Source organism: Hyperolius riggenbachi, chromosome 6 (assembly GCF_040937935.1).
Source record: "Hyperolius riggenbachi isolate aHypRig1 chromosome 6, aHypRig1.pri, whole genome shotgun sequence".
In the NCBI taxonomy this organism is placed as follows: Eukaryota; Metazoa; Chordata; class Amphibia; order Anura; family Hyperoliidae; genus Hyperolius; species Hyperolius riggenbachi.
The window spans coordinates 104463474-104487672 of NC_090651.1; the positions used below are offsets into that span (position 1 = coordinate 104463474).

Here is a 24199-nt window from a genome sequence, read left to right on the forward strand (position 1 = left end):
TGGCCCCAGTATATGTAGCCAGGTGTATAGTGGCCCCAGTATATGTAGCCAGGTGTATAGTGGCCCCAGTATATGTAGCCAGGTGTATATGTGCCCAGTATATGTAGCCAGGTCAGGTGTATAGGTGTCCCCCCAGCTGGAGGGGAGCAGCGCAGCAGAGAGGAGCATTGTGCGCAGCGTGGGGAAGGGCGGACGTTCCCCCCCCCCTCACCTTGGGGCTCCTCTCCATGGCTCTCCCCTCCATAAAGAATGTAGCGGCGGTGGCTGGCGGTGGTGACTGGCAGCGGCATCAGTGGGCGGGACTTACCTCCTCCAGCGTTCCGGCAAGTGGACGCTGTTCGTGCAGCTACTCTGGTCTAGTGAAGACCAGAGTAGCTGCACGAACAGAGTCAACCCGGAACACTGGAGGAGGTAAGTCCCGCCCACTGATGCCGCTGCCAGTCACCGCCGCCAGCCACCGCTGCCGCATTCTTTATGCCACGGAGAGGAGCCCCAAGGTGAGGGAAGGGGGGGGGGGAAACGTCCGTCCTTCCCCACGCTGCGCACAATGCTCCTCTCTGCTGCGCTGCTCTATTCCAGGGTGCTAGGGGGGACGGCGTCCACTCTCCAAAAAAAGTGAGTGGACGCCGTCCCCCCACGTTCACGCAGGACTCGACCCCTGCCTCTGGCTACCTAATACTAAGTAGCTAGAGGTGCCTCCGGGTATTAGGTAGCCCCTGACTGAAGTGAGATCTCGTCAGTGGAATGCAGAGAGCTGGGTGAGTAGCCTCTCATTTATACTCCACTTGGGACTCTGCATAGGGAAGGAGGGAGGCACTCGAGATGGGGTGCCTCCCTCCTTTCTATCATACGGCGACTGTAGGCATGAGCCTACAGTGCCTTATGGTGAATCTGGCCCTGAGTGACTAATAGTTTCTCTGCCAATTTGCCATGTCCACATAGAAACATCACACTGCAGTAGTCTTTTCCTCTGTGACTGTGTTTGCAAGTAGGATCACGGAAAGAAATGCTTTGCACATTTATATACATCCAGATAGGAAACAGCATGGAGAGAGCTAACCTATAGAATCACCAAGAGTCGGATACGACTGAATGGATTACATCATCATCATCATCATCATATAGGAAACACTGCACTTATGATTGTAGATATCTCAATCTTTAGTGGTCCAGTGCTGGTTTACAGATGAAGCAGGTCATTTGGGCATCACATAGACTGCAATTTTAATTCACGCCATTTGGGCACCCACTGTATAATTTGGACGCCTGGGGCGCATACTAAAAATGAAAATTAGTAGCGAAAAAACAGCGGCAGAAGGCGGTACAGATATCGGCTAAAGGAACACTTTAGCAGCAGTGACTGTGGCACAGATATTGGCTACAGGTAGAGGGTGAGTTAGTGTGAGAAGAGGGTTAGGTTGAAAGTGATAGCTGGCAGGTAGTACTGCGCAGGCACAGAATGCTCCCGGCGACAGGAGCGTGCCAGATCACGCATGCACAGTGCAGCCTGACTGGTGTGGCTAAAGGCTTGCTAACAAAGAAGATTGCTGAAGAACGGATCTGTATGGGAGAACAGCGAGGGAGCCCACTGAGTACATTGTTCTAGAGGTAGCCCCAGGTAAGTATAAATGATTTTATTCATTTTGTCTTAGGAATACTTTAGGGAGGTGGACTAAGTGGACACTCTGCAAGCTTAATAGGAAATAAGTGGGTCATGTATACTGATAGAAAATCAGAGAAGGGAATCCATAGAGAGGGTTAATGTGGCCACTTGCCACTCCCAGTACTTCTCTGAAACTGGGCCAGATGCTGACAGTGTATTCTGGCATATTTCAATGAAGAGCCCGCTCTGAGGACTGGGAATCTCCACATAAGCCTCAATTCACCAAGCTTTATCGAACCGTTTATCGGACGTTTCATAATTTACCACATAAGTAAAATCTAATTTTGAATTCAATAAGGTGTTATAGATTTATTGAATGTTTTATCGATAAAACATTCAATACATCTATAACACCTTAGTAAATTCAAAATTCTCATGAGGTAAATTATCAAACGTTCGATAAAGTATTTGATAAAGCTTAGTGAATTGAAGCCATCGATTCAGTTCCAGAATCCAAGCAAACCATGATATAAAAGTGACAGGAATGGGCCTGCACAACAAAACTGATCTTCAGTCTTTTACTCAAAGCAAACCTGAAGTGAAAATAAACTTATGAGATTAGTATTTGTGGATCTCACCCTAAATAGAACTTTACTGGGTTTAAGAGCTGAAAATCTTAGTTGAGACATGTCTAACATCATACTTATGATCTTGCTGTTCTTTAATGCTCCCACACAGAGAAATAATGACCTATAGAACGTTTAATCATTATCCTGCTATAATAGGTGTTTGCACAACCATAAAAATGTATGGCTTCTGATTAGTTTAGGAGAGCTTATGCTGTGGTCTGAATGTTCCAAATGAATATCCTTGTAATGAATAAAAAAAGTGAGTACAGTGAAGTTCTAAGTAGGATTGGTGCTATAAAATCACATGTTTATCTCACCATGCCACATGTCACTTCAGGTGCCCTTTAATGTCTTGTCTTGTGGACTACAACGGTTGAAATCTATGTCTACTGTGAGCCGGGAAGGAGCTGCTTTCATTGGCTCCTGAGCCAATCACATTGGCTCACATTGATGGACAGAGTCAGGAGTCAATAAAAGCGGCTCCTGGCCGACGCCCAGAGCTCTGCTGTTATAGAGACGGCAGAAAGAGAGGCTTGTGGCAATGGGAGAGCATTGTGACTGGCAAGGGCGGTGGGTATGTGTGGTGATTCATTGGGAGGCGCCGATTTTGTGGTACCAGCAGTCCTTAAGGGGCCAAAGACTGCTGGTACACAAGGAGTTTTGTTCATTCACATAAACAAGCAGCACTGAACTAGGGATGATCATGGAAGAGAACACAGGAATGGACACTCACTCAATTCCCTGTGGTGACTCAATGTCCTGTGGCACAGAAGTAATCATTTGTAGCATGGCAGCGACCATTCAGTCTACCATGGCAGTCGTCACTTAGGCTCAATTGACTTGGGGTTTGGGGGTGGGGACAATTCCTGGCATTCTCAGTGTTGTTAGTCCCTCCTCTCCTAACCATCTGCTTATTGATCCTGCTTTCTTCGCCCAAGCAATGAGTCCACCTGTCCCAGGTCCCACATTCCACAGCATGTAGCAGGAGGTACACAGCTGAAACTTGTAGAAATAATGTAAGACTGCTTTATGTGAGCTGTACAGTATATTGTTACAGTCCTCTCTTCTGTCTCTAGCGGCGATATGCTAAATTACTGATTTGTGATGCACTCCACCACAAACACCTATTGAGCAGGGAGATGGCATAGTTCGGTCTACTGCACATGGTGCAACTGTTTGAGCACTTTTTCAATTTCACCAATATTGAAACAGAACTTCAGGCTTAAATTAAAAAAATAAATAAATCACATTTAGGGCAAAATGCACACACTTGCCTCAGAAGAAGGCTCTTTTTGTCCCAATTCTTCTTACTATGTGTGGCTTTGAGGTGTCTCGTGAGTCCACTGATTACTGTCTTCGCTGCTTTCTGTCATGAGAATGGAAAACAGGGTAGTGGCCATTCCAATCAAAGCCACTCCCTTTATGTTCCTATAACATCACCATCACAGCAGCACCATAAGACCTGCAGAGAAGAATTGAACTTATTATTAACTTAAACTTATTATAATTACTAACTTTAGACCAAATGGAATTTTACCTCAGAGGTGAATAATGTGTGCCTTTTTCTTTACAGGAGATTTTTGTGAAAATGTATTGTATTTTTTTTCATATAAAATATGTTGGCTGTGGTGGATGGGGCAGGAGGGTATTTTTATGCTCAGGGGGTCTCCATTTTTTACTCCCTCTCTGTAACGCTTACTAGACAGGTACTCGGGGAATGACCACAGTTTGCAGATACTGTCAGTGAGATAAGGACAATATTGTGCAATAGTGTTTATTGCAAAGCAGTATTGTGCAAAAAAACATGCATACAAGTATAAATACAAATTAAAGGCAAACCACATGCAGTCATTCTATACACAGGAAATCCCCAAGCAACCAAGCAAATGCAGTGTACACACACAATCAATACCCTTACTATCTAACTATTTACACAGCAATATATACAGGAAATATATAAAAAAAAACCTTATACAGCACACATACACACACACACACACACACACACACACACACACACACACACACACACACAGACACACACACACACACACACACACACAGACACACACACACACACACACACACACACACACACACACACACACACACACGCAAACACACACACACGCAAACACACACACACACACACACACACACACACACACACACACACACACACACACACACACACACACACACACACACACACACACACACACACACACACACACACACACACACACACACGACGGTACCAAAGGAGCAAGCAATAAGTAAAGTTAGCACAGAGTAATGGGTTCAGCAACAGGTTAGCAGATGAGGTACAGTACAAAGGGAGCAGGTAAATGACGAAGTTAATACAGGATAACAGGTTAGGCACCAGGTTAGCAAACACAGGTACAGACTAAGAACAGGTACAGATCAGGGAATGGGTTTAGGAAATGTCCAGAGACTCAGGTCTGCAAGTACAACAAAGTTCTGGCAACTTAATGGAGGAAGAGGCAGGTCTTAACTAGGCCATGAATTAACATACACAGGATGCAGCTGGTGGTGATTGACTGTTCTGAAAGTTCACTTGGAGCTATCCATAGGCCAAACAGGGAACTGCAAGTCCTTGTAAAGATAGTGAAAGGCCACCTGCTGGTGGATTGTGGAAGTCCAGGGCTGCCAGAATCAGAATACAGCCCCCTGCTGGTGGTTACTGGAAGTCCTGGGCAGTCCAAGTCAATACTACCTACAGCAGGCAGGAAATGGCAGTATGTGGTTTGTGACACCCTCTGATAGACACTTTTTTTCAGCTCATTTTCAGTCTCCAATCTGTCCTTTTACAGTTTGCACTATGTCCTCTTCCTCTGCCCTCAGTTTCTTCTCTCACCCTGCCACAGCTGCAGAACATCAGAATTCGCTTAAAATGATGTACACTAATTTGTTAAACCATACCTCCTCCTTTCCTAACTAACCTACCTGTAAATCCACAATCCTCCAAAGCACGACATACCCACCTCACCTGACCCCACCATCTTGCTGGATAGCCTTAGTGGTGAGATATTGGCACTGTCCTCCTACAACTTCCTGCACTGCACACCAATAACATTCATGTTCACATTTCTGAAAGCCACCACTGCCTCTATATACAGTATAATATATATATCTATATATATATATATACATATATATATATATATATATATATATATATATATATATATATATATATATATATATATATATATATATATATATATATCTATCTATCTATATATATATATATATATATATATATATACAGGGAGTGCAGAATTATTAGGCAAGTTGTATTTTTGAGAAATAATTTTATCATTTAACAACAACCATGTTCTCAATGAACCCAAAAAAACTCATTAATATCAAAGCTGAATATTTTTGAAAGTAGTTTTTAGTTTGTTTTTATTTGTAGCTATTTTAGGGGGATATCTGTGTGTGCAGGTGACTATTACTGTGCATAATTATTAGGCAACTTAACAAAAAACAAATATATACCCATTTCAATTATTTATTTTATCAGTGAAACCAATTTAACATCTCAACATTCACAAATATACATTTCTGACATTCAAAAACAAAACAAAAACAAATCAGTGACCAATATAGCCACCTTTCTTTGCAAGGACACTCAAAAGCCTGCCATCCATGTATTTTGTCAGTGTTTTGATCTGTTCACCATCAACATTGCATGCAGCAGCAACCACAGCCTCCCAGACACTGTTCAGAGAGGTGTACTGTTTTCCCTCCTTGTAAATCTCACATTTTATGATGGACCACAGGTTCTCAATGGGGTTCAGATCTGGTGAACAAGGAGGCCATCTCATTAGTTTTTCTTCTTTTATACCCTTTCTTGCCAGCCACGCTGTGGAGTACTTGGACGCGTGTGATGGAGCATTGTCCTGCATGAAAATCATGTTTTTCTTGAAGGATGCAGACTTCTTCCTGTACCACTGCTTGAAGAAGGTGTCTTCCAGAAACTGGCAGTAGGACTGGGAGTTGAGCTTGACTCCATCCTCAACCCGAAAAGGCCCCACAAGCTCATCTTTGATGATACCAGCCCAAACCAGTACTCCACCTTGCTGGCGTCTGAGTCGGACTGGAGCTCTCTGCCCTTTACCAATCCAGCCACGGGCCCATCCATCTGGCCCATCACGACTCACTCTCATTTCATCAGTCCATAAAACCTTAGAAAAATCAGTCTTGAGATATTTCTTGGCCCAGTCTTGACGTTTCAGCTTGTGTGTCATGTTCAGTGGTGGTCGTCTTTCAGCCTTTCTTACATTGGCCATGTCACTGAGTATTGCACACCTTGTGCTTTTAGGCACTCCAGTGATGTTGCAGCTCTGAAATATGGCCAAACTGGTGGCAAGTGGTATCTTGGCAGCTGCACGCTTGACTTTTCTCAGTTCATGGGCAGTTATTTTGCGCCTTGGTTTTTCCACACGCTTCTTGCGACCCTGTTGACTATTTTGAATGAAACGCTTGATTGTTCGATGATCACGCTTCAGAAGCTTTGCAATTTTAAGAGTGCTGCATCCCTTTGCAAGATATCTCACTATTTTTGACTTTGCTGAGCCTGTCAAGTCCTTCTTTTGACCCATATTGCCAAAGGAAAGGAAGTTGCCTAATAAGTATGCACACCTGATATAGGGTGTTAATGTCATTAGACCACACCCCTTCTCATTACAGAGATGCACATCACCTAATATGCTTAATTGGTAGTAGGCTTTCGAGCCTATACACTGTACAGCTTGGAGTAAGACAACATGCATAAAGAGGATGATGTGAGTGAAGACAGGAGTTGGATGGCATGAATTCCACATCCTTCCTAAAGTGATAACAATGGTCAGGTCACTGTGAAGATGCTGTAGACTATGTTCAGGATCAGAGTAGCATAGCGAGTGCTAGGAACCCGCAGGGGCACAGGGCAAGACTAGTGGAGCTCTCGTCATTGCCAATTAGCAGACATAATTCCGTAGCGCTCGATATGCTACTTTCATAAGGCTTTTTAATTTTAATAATGTTAACTCTGATAAGGCATGTTATTTTTTGATAATGCATGTTATCTCTAATGTCTTTGAATTAAGCCCAATGTCTGCAGAATCAATAGCTCCTGCAAGTCTAAAGGCCTCCATAATCCATTTATTTTCTTAACATACTATGTATAGTAATAATGGGCACTGGGAGTAGCCAATTATGTCTGTTAGAAAACAAAATTTTCCAGCAGATTTATTATATGGGGGTGACAGGCCATTTATGCCAGACAAGAAAACAGCAGGCCTAAATTATTGCTCCTGACGTCTAAAAAAAAAAGCCTCCCTGACTACATCAGCGTCTAATCAATAAGTCTATGGAGAAATTTCTCTTCGCATTCCCATAAATCCACAATGTTGGCATTGGCTCACAATCCGTCGGTTTTAAAAAAAAAAAAACAACAAACAAAAAACCCAAACGGTGATAAAGCTGTGAAAAGCACATGGTGAATGCAACATGCATCTCCCGCAGTATCTGATAAAGCAGGTATGATTTATTTCGACTGGCTCCTCATCTTTTTAATACAATTTCTAATTTTAGTGATCTAGTTGAATTTTGACCTCTAGATGCTGCTGGTGTCTGCGCGGTGGAAATATATTGTTATGCTGAGTGCACAGAGAAAACATCAATCTTGCCTGGGTGGTGTTCTTTTTTCTCTTCCTTCCCCTGTTCTGCTTCATAATTTCACACCATAGATTGTGGAATCAGGCACCTTAGGGCAAATTTAATTTGGAACGAGTCTCCGATTTGACAAGAGAATTTTACTAGGTACTTGACAATGAAAAGTCTTGTTTCTCCAGGCTATACTCCAACCAACCGTTCTCCAGGCGGCGGAAATTAAGCACAGTTCTATCTGAGCGCACAAAACATAAAAAAAAACGGTATGTATACAAATAAAGGCGTCGGGAGCGCCCTCGCTTTACATCGAGAGGCCTTGGCGTCTGCGTGTCACTTGGCGTCTGCGTGTCACTTGATTAACAGCTGCGGTATTAATTCTCTTTTTTTTGGTTGTTTGACTCACAGCGCCAAGCACGTCAAGAAACCGAGAAGCAATTAAATTGATTTTAATCTTTGTCAGAGAAGATAACATGTCTCTTTTCTTTCTTCTCATTTCAATAATTAAAGTTTCAGGAGGTATTATTTCTGGGTTTAAAGAAATTGGTGTGTTAATGTAAAACAATCCGCGTAATGATACACTTAATGGTCTTTTATGCGTTAATCATAGTATTTTTTTCTCAGTTAAATTATATTTTATCAAATAGAAGTGTATTTGCGGATGGGAGACAAAGGAGTGTGGGGGATCTTGAAAGATTACAAGTCGTTAGTGGTTATCAAATCTGGATTGCTGAATATACATCATGCCAGCTCTGGAATACTTCGTCCTTAGCTGAAGATCCGACCATGTAAGTGACTTTATTTGGGGCTAGAAGGCCCATGTGGAAAAGACGTGATGGTGCCAAAGGCTGAGTTTATTCAATTTTACCTGCAAGGAGCTCATTGTTAGGTGGGAGCTATACAATGGTTTATACGTTTTGTATTTATAGAGGAACCAAGCGTAAATCTACAAATATAAGACTTAAAGAGGTACTTTAACCAAAGATTGAACTTCATTCCAATCAGTAGCTGATATCCCCTTTCCCACCAGATATCTTTACCTTTTCTCAAATAGATCACCAGGGGGTCTGTGGGGCTGATATTCTGGTGTAACCCCTCCCACAGCGTGATGTCATGACCAAGGTTTTGCTGTCTGTGAACCTTGTTGCATTGTGGGAAATAACAGCTTTTTCCAACTGCCAAGCAAGTAGTATCTCCCTCTGTGCATAGAACTCTCAGTGACGAACATTCCATACAGATCACCTGGCAGAACTAAAGAGGTCACCACCAGTGATACGTTTCAGAAGGTAAATCAGGGAGAGGAAAGATTTAAAGATCTATAAATGAATAATGTAAAAAATAAGCAATTTTATTCATTATGCTATTTTCACTGCAGTTCCTCTTTAAAGCTGAACTCTAGATAAATGTCCAGTTACATATTTGGTAAGAATGATCATAGGAAGTGCCACCTATTCCCCCCACTGCTCAAATCATATAAATAGTTCTGTAATAAACAATCACAGAAATGTGTTTTTTTCCTACTGGATCCTGCAGTCACATTGGATTAGGGTGTTCCATGCTGCAGACTGCCACATTCCCTCCTGAACCTCCCTGTAGCCTGGTAGTCCAAAGCATGCTCCATTCCTACAGTGGACCTACATAAGGTACGGCAGTGCAGACTACAGGGTAAGGTGTAATCCAGGGTGTGCCCCCTCCAAGAAAGTGGTGCTAGGGGGAGGGTGATTGGAGACTTGGGCCACATCTCCTTCTATATGGCAAAAGCAGGAAAGAGGGTGAGTGGCAGCTCAGGCCACACCCCTAGTGATGCGGGAGGACAAATGATACAGAACCCCACCTGCAGGAAAGGAAGGAAGGCAACAGTGTTATTTATTTATTTATTTATTAATTTATTTATTTTGATTGGCCATCATAATTACGTCAGTCTTTAAGGGAATTCATGTAATTCCTTTGTAACTTCTGTGCTCATACAAGGAAGTCATGAAAGCTGCTTTTTGAGCCAGACTGTACCAGCTTGAAATTGGCTATCAGTACATAGGCCATATAATCATAGGTGTTCAATATCCCATTCTAGGGGCTTGATTCACAAAAGCGTGCTTACACTTAGCACGCCCGTGAAAAGCAGCTTTGCACGTGTTATCATGCGCATAAAGCTTTACGCACGCAAACTAATGACCTCGTGTGAAGTCATAAGTTTGCGCGTTCTTCAGTAAAAATGGTTAAGCGCTCTTCTCTGCCTGTTCCTTCTTAGACACAGCAAATATGTCATATAATGAAAAAGCCCCCCCTTCGGGGAGAGACTCACCAGACTTCTAGGCCTCCAAGGCCAATGCTCGCATTCGGGGTATTGGCCACCCCGCAGCCTCTCTGGCAGTCCTCTCTTGGCTATTCCCAGTCTGTGTAAGCAAAAAGCGGATTCCACATCGCGTAAAAGCGTACCAGTTTATTTTTAAAATTTTTTAAAACAGATCAGTGGTGTATAACCACTCATTGGGTCAGAAAACTTCATCAAAAATGAAAAAACACAGCCAGCCCCTTGTTTTACAAGCTACCTGATTCCAGGTACAGGGGTATGCAGAGATGAGATGCACTAAGCTGGTGACAAGGCGCACGCCTCTGTCATTTAGCGTCCCTCTCCGCAATAGCTTACTGGCTAGTGCTCTAAAAGATACCGAGCCTGCTGCACACAGACAATCCCGCCGCGTCCAGCGAGCGTCGTGCGCTGTGACGTCACTCCGTGGCTCCGCCCAACGTTTCGTTGCCCTAGCAACTCCTCAGGGGCTACGGAGGCACGGAGAGTGACGTCTTTTATCCTCTATTCTGCGAGCTATGCACCTGCGTTCCATAATCAAGCTCATAGCTAGATCCTATTCCGAACTGATTGGAGGCCTAGGATCCGCCCCCCCCTCACTCTGTGCAATAATGCAGCAAGTCTATAGGCTGCTGGGAATTTGAATTCCTCCTATCTCACTGTTTCTATGCAGATTCTTAGCTTCATGCAGCAACCCCTGCATACCCTTTACATGATATTATGCAGCAACCCTTGCATACCCTTAGCATGGTGTCATATTTACCTATTAGCTAATACTGCAGCAGGTCTATAGGCTGCTGGGATTTGAATTCCTCCTATCTCACTGTTTCTATGCAGATTCATAGCTTCATGCAGCAACCCCTGCATACCCTTTACATGATACAGCAACCCCTGCATACCCTTAGCATGATGTCTTAATTACCCATTAGCTAATAATGCAGCAAGTCTATAGGCTGCTGGGATTTGAATTCCTCCTATCTCACTGTTCCTATGCAGATTTATAGCTTCATGCAGCAACCCCTGCATACCCTTTACATGATTTTATACAGCAACCCCTGCATACCCTTAGCATGGTGTCATATTTAGAATTTTTGTGCGTGCACTAGCATACTCATAGGCTCCATGCCCTTTCCACATATCACTCTTCTTATCATAAGTGTTATATAACCCCATTCTCCATTCCTTTAGGTGATTCCCCTTTTCCTCACATACCCCCCACCACCCATCCTAATAGCAGTCCTCCAAAGCTGACCAATGTTACCCATTAGCTATAAAACAGTTTAAATCTATATCTACATTATGACCCACAGGAACCAACGTGTTCATTTTATGTATCCATTCAGTTTCTAGCTGAGATATCCTCCTTTCTCGATTACACCCCCTCCAGTTAGGGACTAGTTTTTCAATCCCACATATTTTTAGGGTTTTGATATCACAGTTGTGTTTTTCACCCACGTGTTTGGACAAGTTGTGCTTCAAAAAACCTTTAGCAGAATTACATATGTGTTCACCCCACCTTTTATGTAGGGCCCTGGTGGTACGCCCTACATATTGCTGACCACATCCACAAGTGATTAGGTATACAGCATACTTTGTTCGACACGTGATGAACCCTTTAATTTTGTAGGTCCTTCCAGTACTAGAGGATTGCACCTCTTTACATCTAGATGTTAGTCCTTCCTCACAGGCTCTACAGCTTCTGCAAGGATAGAACCCATCCTCCTGCCAGGGGTTAAGGGGCCTACCCGGGGGGTTGACACAGCTCGGGGCCAAGTGATTCTTCAAATTTGGGGCCTTACGGTACAAGAATTTTGGTCTATCAGGGATCACTTTTTTCAGAGTGGGGTCCTGCTTCAATATACCCCAGTTCTTGTTGATCACACCCTCAACTTTTCTAAACTGTTTATTGAAATCTGTAAGAAAACCAAAATCCATTCCATCTCTGTTCTGCGATCTTTTAGTAAAAGTACTTGCCCGTTCTATTTCCGCCACCTCTCTTCTGGTTGCCTCTATTTCACCCTTCCTATACCCCTTATCCAGAAATCGCTGGGCCAGCCTACTGGATTGTTGGTGGTATTCTTGTACCGTGGAGCAGTTCCTTCGAATCCGCAGGAACTGACTCCTAGGTACGGCCCTAAGCCACTGGGGATGGTGGCAGCTTCCCACTGGGATGTAACCATTCCGGTCCGCATCCTTAAAGTGAGTTCTGGTCCAGAGGTCACTACCATCTTTTGTGATCTCCAGATCCAGAAACACCACCATATCTCTACTGCACACAGCATTCAGTTCAATGTTAAGGTCGTTCTGGTTAAGTGTCTGTATATACTCCATAAAATCTGATTCAGTGCCCTCCCAGAATAGCAGCAGGTCATCAATGTACCTGGACCATTTTACTATTTTTGACGACTCAGTCCTCTCTAGTACCTCCTCTTCCCACACGGCCATGAAGAGATTCGCGAAGCTGGGGGCATACCCTGCCCCCATCGCGCATCCTCGCTGCTGCAGGTAATAGTCCCCCTCATGCCAGAAATAGTTATGTTTTAAAGCATATTCTAGTAGCTTCAAAATAAACTCACATTGCTCCGTCTTTCATACTTGTTCTAGCTAGGTATTTCTTCACTGCCATCAGTCCTGGGCCGTTCCCAGCAACGTGTCCCCAGAAATCTTCAGTCCCCCAAGCACCTGTAATGTGTGCTTGGTGTCCCTCAATAGGTGAGGTATTAGTTTAACAGCCATTTGCAGCATATCGTCAAGATATTGTCCAAGTCGATGTGTGATTGACCCCATCCCACTAATTATGGGGCGTCCGGGTGGGTGTGTAGGATTCTTGTGTACTTTTGGGGTATAGTAGATAACCGGGATCCTTGGTGCCGATGGCAACAAGTATTCATATTCTTTATCTTTAAGTAGTCCCTCTCTTAGTCCACTTTTTAGTAGCTCTCTAAGTTCCTCAAAGAATCTCCTAGTGGGGTCCCCCCTGAGTTTTAAGTATGTGTTTTCATCTCCAACCAGTCTATTGAGTTCTGTAGCGTACTGATCCCTATTAAGGATCACCACGCCTCCCCCCTTGTCAGCAGGGCGTACCACCAGTTGCTTTTCTTTTAACAAGTCCTTAGCTATATTCTTCACTTTGACATGATTTCTGGGAACCCTAATCCCATTAAGATCATTGATCACCATATTTTTAAATGTTTCAATTGTACTTGCTGTGTCATAATCTGGGGGATTAAACACCGACCTATTCCTCAGATTGGTGTGTCTGTATTCCTCTGGGGGGTTAACTCTCGTGGTTGGACCCTCCTTCTTGAGGAAATATTTTTTAATATTCAGTTTTCTTGTAAATCTGTGTACATCTATGTAAGCATTACATTTGTTTAAATTACGAGATGGGGCATATTTCAATCCATGATCAATGATCCTAGTTTGTTCCTCTGTGAGTGCCACCCCACTAATATTAAAGATACCCTGTCCTATATTCTTTTTTCTCGCTTCTCGTCTCCCCCCTCGGCATCCTCTTCGGCTCTTCTCTTGTTTTTTCCCCTTGGTGTGTCCCCCTCTCCCTCCTCCAACCCACCCCGGTATCTGGGTCTCGGGTACCCCCAAGGGAAAGGGTCATCATCTTGTTCACCTATAGGTTCATACCTATTGTATGTAGGAATAGAGTATTCTGCAGGAGTTTGATTCGGCTGTTCCCCATAGTTGGGGTACCTGGGTTTGGGGCTTGTATGGTCTAGGGTAATTGTATCCTGGTTGTGCTGGCCTGTTATACCCGGGATTCCCATATCTGGGGTAGTAAGGTCTCAGTGGGGCCTCTCCACCCTGGGGCCTAGGCTGCCTAGGTTTTCTATTCGGGGTCCCCATCCGGGGCCTTCCCTGCCCTCTAGGTATATACACAGGGCCACCTCTCCCCCCATCTGGGATCACGGGCGGATTTACAATCGGCCTTTTTGGAATGGCTCCTTCTCTGGGTACCATGTTAGGCATAGGGTTAAGGTTAGGCTGCCTTTCAGGGCCAGGAACCTCCCTCTCCTTTCTCATCTGCCACCTATAGGCCAGGTGATTTTTGAAGAGCTCACAATCCTGTGCGAACTTTCTCTGTTTCTCTATAATCAATGCTTTCTCATTCTTTTTAAGAGAGTCGTGGAGCCCTTTTGATTTATCCTTGAACTCCTCAGTGTTTTTAAAAGGCTCCAAGGCTGTCCTAATCTCCTCTATTTCACCACCAATCCTATTAAGGCGTTTGTTTTTACGTTTAATCATGATCTCAATTGCCCCCAACCCACATTTATTAGCATATTCTTCCCATTCAGCATCATTCTCTGCATTACTTTCACCGTCATTTAATTCAAGTTCCCATCTAATAGTTTTAGGCACTATGCCCTTCTTGTGGTATCTATTTAGAGTAGCAATATCCCACCAAGTGGTCAATTCTTTTCCCATGGCGTTTTGTAATTTCTTAAAACTTTGGTCTAAAACACCTCTGGACTCAGTTTCCTTGCCAAAAATGGCATCTAAATCTATATCCCTATGGGATCTAAATTCAAATATCTCCATACTTGTAGTATATGTGCAGCTGTATCACAACAAATAAAATATTCACAACAATTACAGCACCCTGATACTGCGCTCATATGCTGAGTCAGATGTTATATAGGTCACCTCTAAAAAATGTTTTATATAAAAGATAATGAATCAAACATTCATCAAACATTCATATTACATGTGCTAAATTCTAAGTAAAAAACACAATAGCAGGCAGTAACCACATGTATAATGTCCTTGCTCATATAATAATTATCATGTAGGAGCGCTCTTCCTAGATGCGTGCAACCATCAAAATAAATAAATGAAGCGGCGGGATTGTCTGTGTGCAGCAGGCTCGGTATCTTTTAGAGCACTAGCCAGTAAGCTATTGCGGAGAGGGACGCTAAATGACAGAGGCGTGCGCCTTGTCACCAGCTTAGTGCATCTCATCTCTGCATACCCCTGTACCTGGAATCAGGTAGCTTGTAAAACAAGGGGCTGGCTGTGTTTTTTCATTTTTGATGAAGTTTTCTGACCCAATGAGTGGTTATACACCACTGATCTGTTTTTAAATTTTTTAAAAATAAACTGGTACGCTTTTACGCGATGTGGAATCCGCTCTTTGCTTACACAGACTGGGAATAGCCAAGAGAGGACTGCCAGAGAGGCTGCGGGGTGGCCAATACCCCGAATGCGAGCATTGGCCTTGGAGGCCTAGAAGTCTGGTGAGTCTCTCCCGAAGGGGGGACTTTTTCATTATATGACATATTTGCTGTGTCTAAGAAGGAACAGGCAGAGAAGAGCGCTTAACAATTTTTACTGAAGAACTTTATTTTGATGGTTGCACGCATCTAGGAAGAGCACTCCTACATGATAATTATTATATGAGCAAGGACATTATACATGTGGTTACTGCCTGCTATTGTGTTTTTTACTTAGAATTTAGCACATGTAATATGAATGTTTGATGAATGTTTGATTCATTATCTTTTATATAAAACATTTTTTAGAGGTGACCTATATAACATCTGACTCAGCATATGAGCGCAGTATCAGGGTGCTGTAATTGTTGTGAATATTTTATTTGTTGTGATACAGCTGCACATATACTACAAGTATGGAGATATTTGAATTTAGATCCCATAGGGATATAGATTTAGATGCCATTTTTGGCAAGGAAACTGAGTCCAGAGGTGTTTTAGACCAAAGTTTTAAGAAATTACAAAACGCCATGGGAAAAGAATTGACCACTTGGTGGGATATTGCTACTCTAAATAGATACCACAAGAAGGGCATAGTGCCTAAAACTATTAGATGGGAACTTGAATTAAATGACGGTGAAAGTAATGCAGAGAATGATGCTGAATGGGAAGAATATGCTAATAAATGTGGGTTGGGGGCAATTGAGATCATGATTAAACGTAAAAACAAACGCCTTAATAGGATTGGTGGTGAAATAGAGGAGATTAGGACAGCCTTGGAGCCTTTTAAAAACACTGAGGAGTTCAAGGATAAATCAAAAGGGCTCCACGACTCTCTTAAAAAGAATGAGAAAGCATTGATTATAGAGAAACAGAGGAAGTTCGCACAGGATTGTGAGCTCTTCAAAAATCACCTGGCCTATAGGTGGCAGATGAGAAAGGAGAGGGAGGTTCCTGGCCCTGAAAGGCAGCCTAACCTTAACCCTATGCCTAACATGGTACCCAGAGAAGGAGCCATTCCAAAAAGGCCGATTGTAAATCCGCCCGTGATCCCAGATGGGGGGAGAGGTGGCCCTGTGTATATACCTAGAGGGCAGGGAAGGCCCCGGATGGGGACCCCGAATAGGAAACCTAGGCAGCCTAGGCCCCAGGGTGGAGAGGCCCCACTGAGACCTTACTACCCCAGATATGGGAATCCCGGGTATAACAGGCCAGCACAACCAGGATACAATTACCCTAGACCATACAAGCCCAAACCCAGGTACCCCAACTATGGGGAACAGCCGAATCAAACTCCTGCAGAATACTCTATTCCTACATACAATAGGTATGAACCTATAGGTGAACAAGATGATGACCCTTTCCCTTGGGGGTACCCGAGACCCAGATACCGGGGTGGGTTGGAGGAGGGAGAGGGGGACACACCAAGGGGAAAAAACAAGAGAAGAGCCGAAGAGGATGCCGAGGGGGGAGACGAGAAGCGAGAAAAAAGAATATAGGACAGGGTATCTTTAATATTAGTGGGGTGGCACTCACAGAGGAACAAACTAGGATCATTGATCATGGATTGAAATATGCCCCATCTCGTAATTTAAACAAATGTAATGCTTACATAGATGTACACAGATTTACAAGAAAACTGAATATTAAAAAATATTTCCTCAAGAAGGAGGGTCCAACCACGAGAGTTAACCCCCCAGAGGAATACAGACACACCAATCTGAGGAATAGGTCGGTGTTTAATCCCCCAGATTATGACACAGCAAGTACAATTGAAACATTTAAAAATATGGTGATCAATGATCTTAATGGGATTAGGGTTCCCAGAAATGATGTCAAAGTGAAGAATATAGCTAAGGACTTGTTAAAAGAAAAGCAACTGGTGGTACGCCCTGCTGACAAGGGGGGAGGCGTGGTGATCCTTAATAGGGATCAGTACGCTACAGAACTCAATAGACTGGTTGGAGATGAAAACACATACTTAAAACTCAGGGGGGACCCCACTAGGAGATTCTTTGAGGAACTTAGAGAGCTACTAAAAAGTGGACTAAGAGAGGGACTACTTAAAGATAAAGAATATGAATACTTGTTGCCATCGGCACCAAGGATCCCGGTTATCTACTACACCCCAAAAGTACACAAGAATCCTACACACCCACCCGGACGCCCCATAATTAGTGGGATGGGGTCAATCACACATCGACTTGGACAATATCTTGACGATATGCTGCAAATGGCTGTTAAACTAATACCTCACCTATTGAGGGACACCAAGCACACATTACAGGTGCTTGGGGGACTGAAGATTTCTGGGGACACGTTGCTGGGAACGGCCGATGTGTCCTCACTGTATACATGTATACCGCACGGACCAGGACTGATGGCAGTGAAGAAATACCTAGCTAGAACAAGTATGAAAGACGGAGCAATGTGAGTTTATTTTGAAGCTACTAGAATATGCTTTAAAACATAACTATTTCTGGCATGAGGGGGACTATTACCTGCAGCAGCGAGGATGCGCGATGGGGGCAGGGTATGCCCCCAGCTTCGCGAATCTCTTCATGGCCGTGTGGGAAGAGGAGGTACTAGAGAGGACTTAGTCGTCAAAAATAGTAAAATGGTCCAGGTACATTGATGACCTGCTGCTATTCTGGGAGGGCACTGAATCAGATTTTATGGAGTATATACAGACACTTAACCAGAACGACCTTAACATTGAACTGAATGCTGTGTGCAGTAGAGATATGGTGGTGTTTCTGGATCTGGAGATCACAAAAGATGGTAGTGACCTCTGGACCAGAACTCACTTTAAGGATGCGGACCGGAATGGTTACATCCCAGTGGGAAGCTGCCACCATCCCCAGTGGCTTAGGGCCGTACCTAGGAGTCAGTTCCTGCGGATTCGAAGGAACTGCTCCACGGTACAAGAATACCACCAACAATCCAGTAGGCTGGCCCAGCGATTTCTGGATAAGGGGTATAGGAAGGGTGAAATAGAGGCAACCAGAAGAGAGGTGGCGGAAATAGAACGGGCAAGTACTTTTACTAAAAGATCGCAGAACAGAGATGGAATGGATTTTGGTTTTCTTACAGATTTCAATAAACAGTTTAGAAAAGTTGAGGGTGTGATCAACAAGAACTGGGGTATATTGAAGCAGGACCCCACTCTGAAAAAAGTGATCCCTGATAGACCAAAATTCTTGTACCGTAAGGCCCCAAATTTGAAGAATCACTTGGCCCCGAGCTGTGTCAACCCCCCGGGTAGGCCCCTTAACCCCTGGCAGGAGGATGGGTTCTATCCTTGCAGAAGCTGTAGAGCCTGTGAGGAAGGACTAACATCTAGATGTAAAGAGGTGCAATCCTCTAGTACTGGAAGGACCTACAAAATTAAAGGGTTCATCACGTGTCGAACAAAGTATGCTGTATACCTAATCACTTGTGGATGTGGTCAGCAATATGTAGGGCGTACCACCAGGGCCCTACATAAAAGGTGGGGTGAACACATATGTAATTCTGCTAAAGGTTTTTTGAAGCACAACTTGTCCAAACACGTGGGTGAAAAACACAACTGTGATATCAAAACCCTAAAAATATGTGGGATTGAAAAACTAGTCCCTAACTGGAGGGGGTGTAATCGAGAAAGGAGGATATCTCAGCTAGAAACTGAATGGATACATAAAATGAACACGTTGGTTCCTGTGGGTCATAATGTAGATATAGATTTAAACTGTTTTATAGCTAATGGGTAACATTGGTCAGCTGGGGAGGACTGCTATTAGGATGGGTGGTGGGGGGTATGTGAGGAAAAGGGGAATCACCTAAAGGAATGGAGAATGGGGTTATATAACACTTATGATAAGAAGAGTGATATGTGGAAAGGGCATGGAGCCTATGAGTATGCTAGTGCACGCACAAAAATTCTAAATATGACACCATGCTAAGGGTATGCAGGGGTTGCTGTATAAAATCATGTAAAGGGTATGCAGGGGTTGCTGCATGAAGCTATAAATCTGCATAGGAACAGTGAGATAGGAGGAATTCAAATCCCAGCAGCCTATAGACTTGCTGCATTATTAGCTAATGGGTAATTAAGACATCATGCTAAGGGTATGCAGGGGTTGCTGTATCATGTAAAGGGTATGCAGGGGTTGCTGCATGAAGCTATGAATCTGCATAGAAACAGTGAGATAGGAGGAATTCAAATCCCAGCAGCCTATAGACCTGCTGCAGTATTAGCTAATAGGTAAATATGACACCATGCTAAGGGTATGCAAGGGTTGCTGCATAATATCATGTAAAGGGTATGCAGGGGTTGCTGCATGAAGCTAAGAATCTGCATAGAAACAGTGAGATAGGAGGAATTCAAATTCCCAGCAGCCTATAGACTTGCTGCATTATTGCACAGAGCGAGGGGGGGGGGGCGGATCCTAGGCCTCCAATCAGTTCGGAATAGGATCTAGCTATGAGCTTGATTATGGAACGCAGGTGCATAGCTCGCAGAATAGAGGATAAAGGGCGTCACTCTCCGTGCCTCCGTAGCCCCTGAGGAGTTGCTAGGGCAACAAAACGTTGGGCGGAGCCACGGAGTGACGTCACAGCGCACGACGCTCGCTGGACGCGGCGGGATTGTCTGTGTGCAGCAGGCTCGGTATCTTTTAGAGCACTAGCCAGTAAGCTATTGCGGAGAGGGACGCTAAATGACAGAGGCGTGCGCCTTGTCACCAGCTTAGTGCATCTCATCTCTGCATACCCCTGTACCTGGAATCAGGTAGCTTGTAAAACAAGGGGCTGGCTGTGTTTTTTCATTTTTGATGAAGTTTTCTGACCCAATGAGTGGTTATACACCACTGATCTGTTTTAAAAAATTTTAAAAATAAACTGGTACGCTTTTACGCGATGTGGAATCCGCTTTTTGCTTACACAGACTGGGAATAGCCAAGAGAGGACTGCCAGAGAGGCTGCGGGGTGGCCAATACCCCGAATGCGAGCATTGGCCTTGGAGGCCTAGAAGTCTGGTGAGTCTCTCCCCGAAGGGGGGGCTTTTTCATTATATGACATATTTGCTGTGTCTAAGAAGGAACAGGCAGAGAAGAGCGCTTAACCATTTTTACTGAAGAACTTTATTTTGATGGTTGCACGCATCTAGGAAGAGCGCTCCTACATGATAATTATTATATGAGCAAGGACATTATACATGTGGTTACTGCCTGCTATTGTGTTTTTTACTTAGAATTTAGCACATGTAATATGAATGTTTGATGAATGTTTGATTCATTATCTTTTATATAAAACATTTTTTAGAGGTGACCTATATAACATCTGACTCAGCATATGAGCGCAGTATCAGGGTGCTGTAATTGTTGTGAATAAGTTTGCGCGTGTAAAGTTTTGCGCGCATTACATCGCGTGCAAACCAGCTTAGCATGGACGTGCTAAACATACACTCCAATAGGTTAACTAGCGAAGCGCCGTAGTTATCACGTGCAAAGTGCACTAATCGCGCGTACGGCATAATGCCGTACGCGCGATAAAAGTTAACTCGCGAGCGCTAAAACTTTGCCCGCCCAACACACGCGCAAAATGGCTTGCGTGCACGTTTGCACGTGCAAAGCTTTTAGGCGTGATAACTCATGTTTTGTGAATCAAGCCCTATGACACTGAATGGAACAGCACTGACAAAAATGAATGCAGCAGCAGTGCATAAGTGGGAATGTCAGTGCAGTCTATGCACAACTTATGTCCTTGCATACTGCACACTACACGAGATGCTCAAATGCGCACAGCAATGCGTATAGAGCAAATGAAAACAAATACAGAATTTTTTCCTGGGTCCTTGTTGTTGTGGCTTTGTTTTAAAACTCTAATTGCACTTCTCACACAGTTTCGATCAGACATGAAATGGTGGTCCCTGGTTAGTAGTTGCAAAAGAGCGAACTTTATCTCCTGACATATAGCTGGGTGGAGGGATTTCAATAAATCCAATCTGCAGGCACATATAGGTATAAATTGTAATATTTACAGCTCCAAAGTAAGCATAATTCAATGCAGCAAATAGTCTCTGAACATTCAGGTTATACTGGTGTTCCCATAAACTAGCTTTCTCCCATAGGCCTCTCTGGTTCCTCTCTATGACTCCCTCAAACCAGTCACAGCCAGAGAGAAAGTGTTCTTATATCCTGCAGTTTAACTTCCTTGTAATAAAGGAATAATCCAGCATCAACCTTTGTGTCCAAAGCAGTTCAGATCAACTATAGCTCGGTCTATACTCAGGGTTTGCATTAAAAGATATATTCTTTATGTATAGAATGGTTACCAGTCAATAGGTATGAAACCCACTTATGCTCCAGGCCTCTTTCTGTCTTAGCCCCTCTCATTAGCTGACTATGGACATGAACAAAGTCCTCAATCCAGCCTTCATGCACATGCTGTTCCAAATTGGACAGCAACTCCAGCTCAAAAGTCCACTTTAGGTAAGGCACCCGCAGCTCTCTTTAATTTCTGTTTGGTCCTCCACCTAGAATCAAGTCTTCCCCACCAGGCTAACTTACTGGAAAATCCTGTAATACAGTCTAGTGTAATTGTATTGCCAAAAAAGAGAGAGAAAATAAAAAAATGAACCTTTTTTTTTTGCTTTAAAGCCGGATTGTCAGCCACAAAATCAAATTCCATTTAACATTGCAATGTGTTTGTAATGCTGCCAGGAACCTCACCCTGCATTGCAAGCTCTCCAATCTATTCAGACCTGTCTCTGCTGTAGTTATCTATCAGTCACCCAGCCTCTATTCTATGCCATCGCCAAGGAGAAAGCTTGTCATCTTCCCTTCCACATTCCTGCTTCTTACTGATTGGTCTGAGCACACTTCAGTCACAGGCTGAGACTGCAACATGATCCTGTGCTCACAGGTGATTACATGCAAGCCAGAGATGGCACAGCAGATTGGATGAGAAAATAAAAAAACTTAAGGGAGGAAATGACATCAGGATTTAGCTTCACACTATGGGAAAAAGATATGGCCCCTGCCAGGAACACAATTCTCTTCATTTACTATATAAAATTCACTAAATTCAAAACATGGACAGTACAATACAGTATTTATCTACTTGTATATGTGTTTTTTTCCTGGCATAGTATTGCTGATCCTCCTGCTTTAAGCCAGGGGTGTTAATCTCAAAAACAAAGTGGTCCAATATTGAACACTGGGACCAAGTTGCATGCCAACCTCAATGTGCTTACTGGATTATATCACACACTAGTTGACCTAAGTCCATTTAAAAATGGGCTCTAGGTCTCTTCACGCGTCCACCGCCGTCAGTCAGTGTGCACGCGCATCCGCCCCGCCGTAATTTATATTAAGGAGGAGGAACTGGCTGCCAGGGTGGAGTAATTACTGCATGTCATATGTGAGGTGATTGATGCATTTATAATGTGGGGTAATTGTTACATTTTATTTGTGGGAATGAGTGATGCAGTATCCAGTATAAATTGCCATGTTAGCAATTGGGGAGAAAAAGTCATTGTGTCTCATAGTCCAAGTACAGGAACACCTGCCAATACAAACAGCTGAGCCACCAGGATGTCGGGGATTCCCAGTATTGTCCCCATGTCTTCTCTGCTCCCCCCCCCCCCTGTGCCCCCGTGTTGTCCTCCGCTCCCCTGAATAAATTAAAGAAGCGGCAGCATGGCTCACCTAAACCATCGGAAACTGTGGTGATCAGAGACCCCTCCTGTCCCTCACTGCTCCCCTAGTACTGGCTTCTGCTGATCACTTCATCAGCAAAAGCCGGCACTAGGGGAAATTTGAGAGATAGAAGAGGTCTCTGATCGCCGCGGGCTCCAATGCATTGAGTGAGTCGTATTGCAGCTGCTTTCATTTATTTAGGGAGAGCAGAAGACGACATGGGGGGAGCGGAGGAGACATGGAAGACACTGGGGGACACATGAAGTACAAGGGGGACACAATAATTGGGGAGAACATCTACAAGATGCTCCTGGACCATGGAAGCACCAGGTTTTGTATATTTCCCCCCCCCCCTGATTTTTGCCCTCTAAACCTGGTGCGTCTAATAGTCTGAAGCGTCTTGCATGCCAAAAAAATATGGTAAGTGGGTCACAGTTTGGGCATTCGGCTTCTAGAAGGTTTCCCATCACTGCCCTAGAACCCTTCCTCAATGTAATCCCCGCAGACCCATTTATACACGGAATAGACATGAATTGTGGAATCCATATGATCACAGCAACCTACTTTTTTTCCAGAGATATCAATACCAAATCTGGTGTTGAGGTTCGAGGAATTTCGCAGGCATTGAATATTTCTCTTCCTGCAGTACAGGTCGACCGTTGTAGGCAAATTTTGCAGTTACCTGAATTACTGGTTCCCCTAAATAGTTTTTAAAACCTCTTTTTCTAAAGTGACTAATCCTGCAGGCCTATTTCCGGTCTATGTATCTCAACAAAAACATGGCCTGACATATCATTGCTATGCTGATGACACCCAGCTATATTTGTCATTCAAACCTGGCATCACAGACCCTACTCCGCAAATAAACTCATGCTTAGCTGAGCTTCAGGAGTGGATGAATATGAATTGGCTAAAACTTAATGCTGACAAAACTGAGGTACTTGTTATCGAGGGCCAGGGCTCAACAGCAAAGCAGCCCCAGTCTCAACCAACACCGCTAAGGATAGGGAACTCAGACCTGAAAAACTCAGACTGTGTGCGCAGCCTGGGAGTACTGATTGATAGGAAATTAAGCTTCA

General features: G+C 43.8%; 1 long non-coding RNA gene across 1 annotated transcript in view; it reads right to left on the reverse strand.

Annotated features, from left to right (window-relative positions):
- LOC137522516 (uncharacterized) overlaps positions 1-23774 on the reverse strand; it is a 42104-nt gene extending 18330 nt beyond the window's left edge. The window contains exons 1-2 of the long non-coding RNA XR_011022312.1: positions 23685-23774; positions 3507-3694 (exon numbers count right to left, since the gene is read on the reverse strand). This is a non-coding gene — a long non-coding RNA (uncharacterized lncRNA). The remainder of the gene's footprint in view (positions 1-3506; positions 3695-23684) is intronic.
- Between the last annotated feature and the right edge of the window lie 425 nt (positions 23775-24199).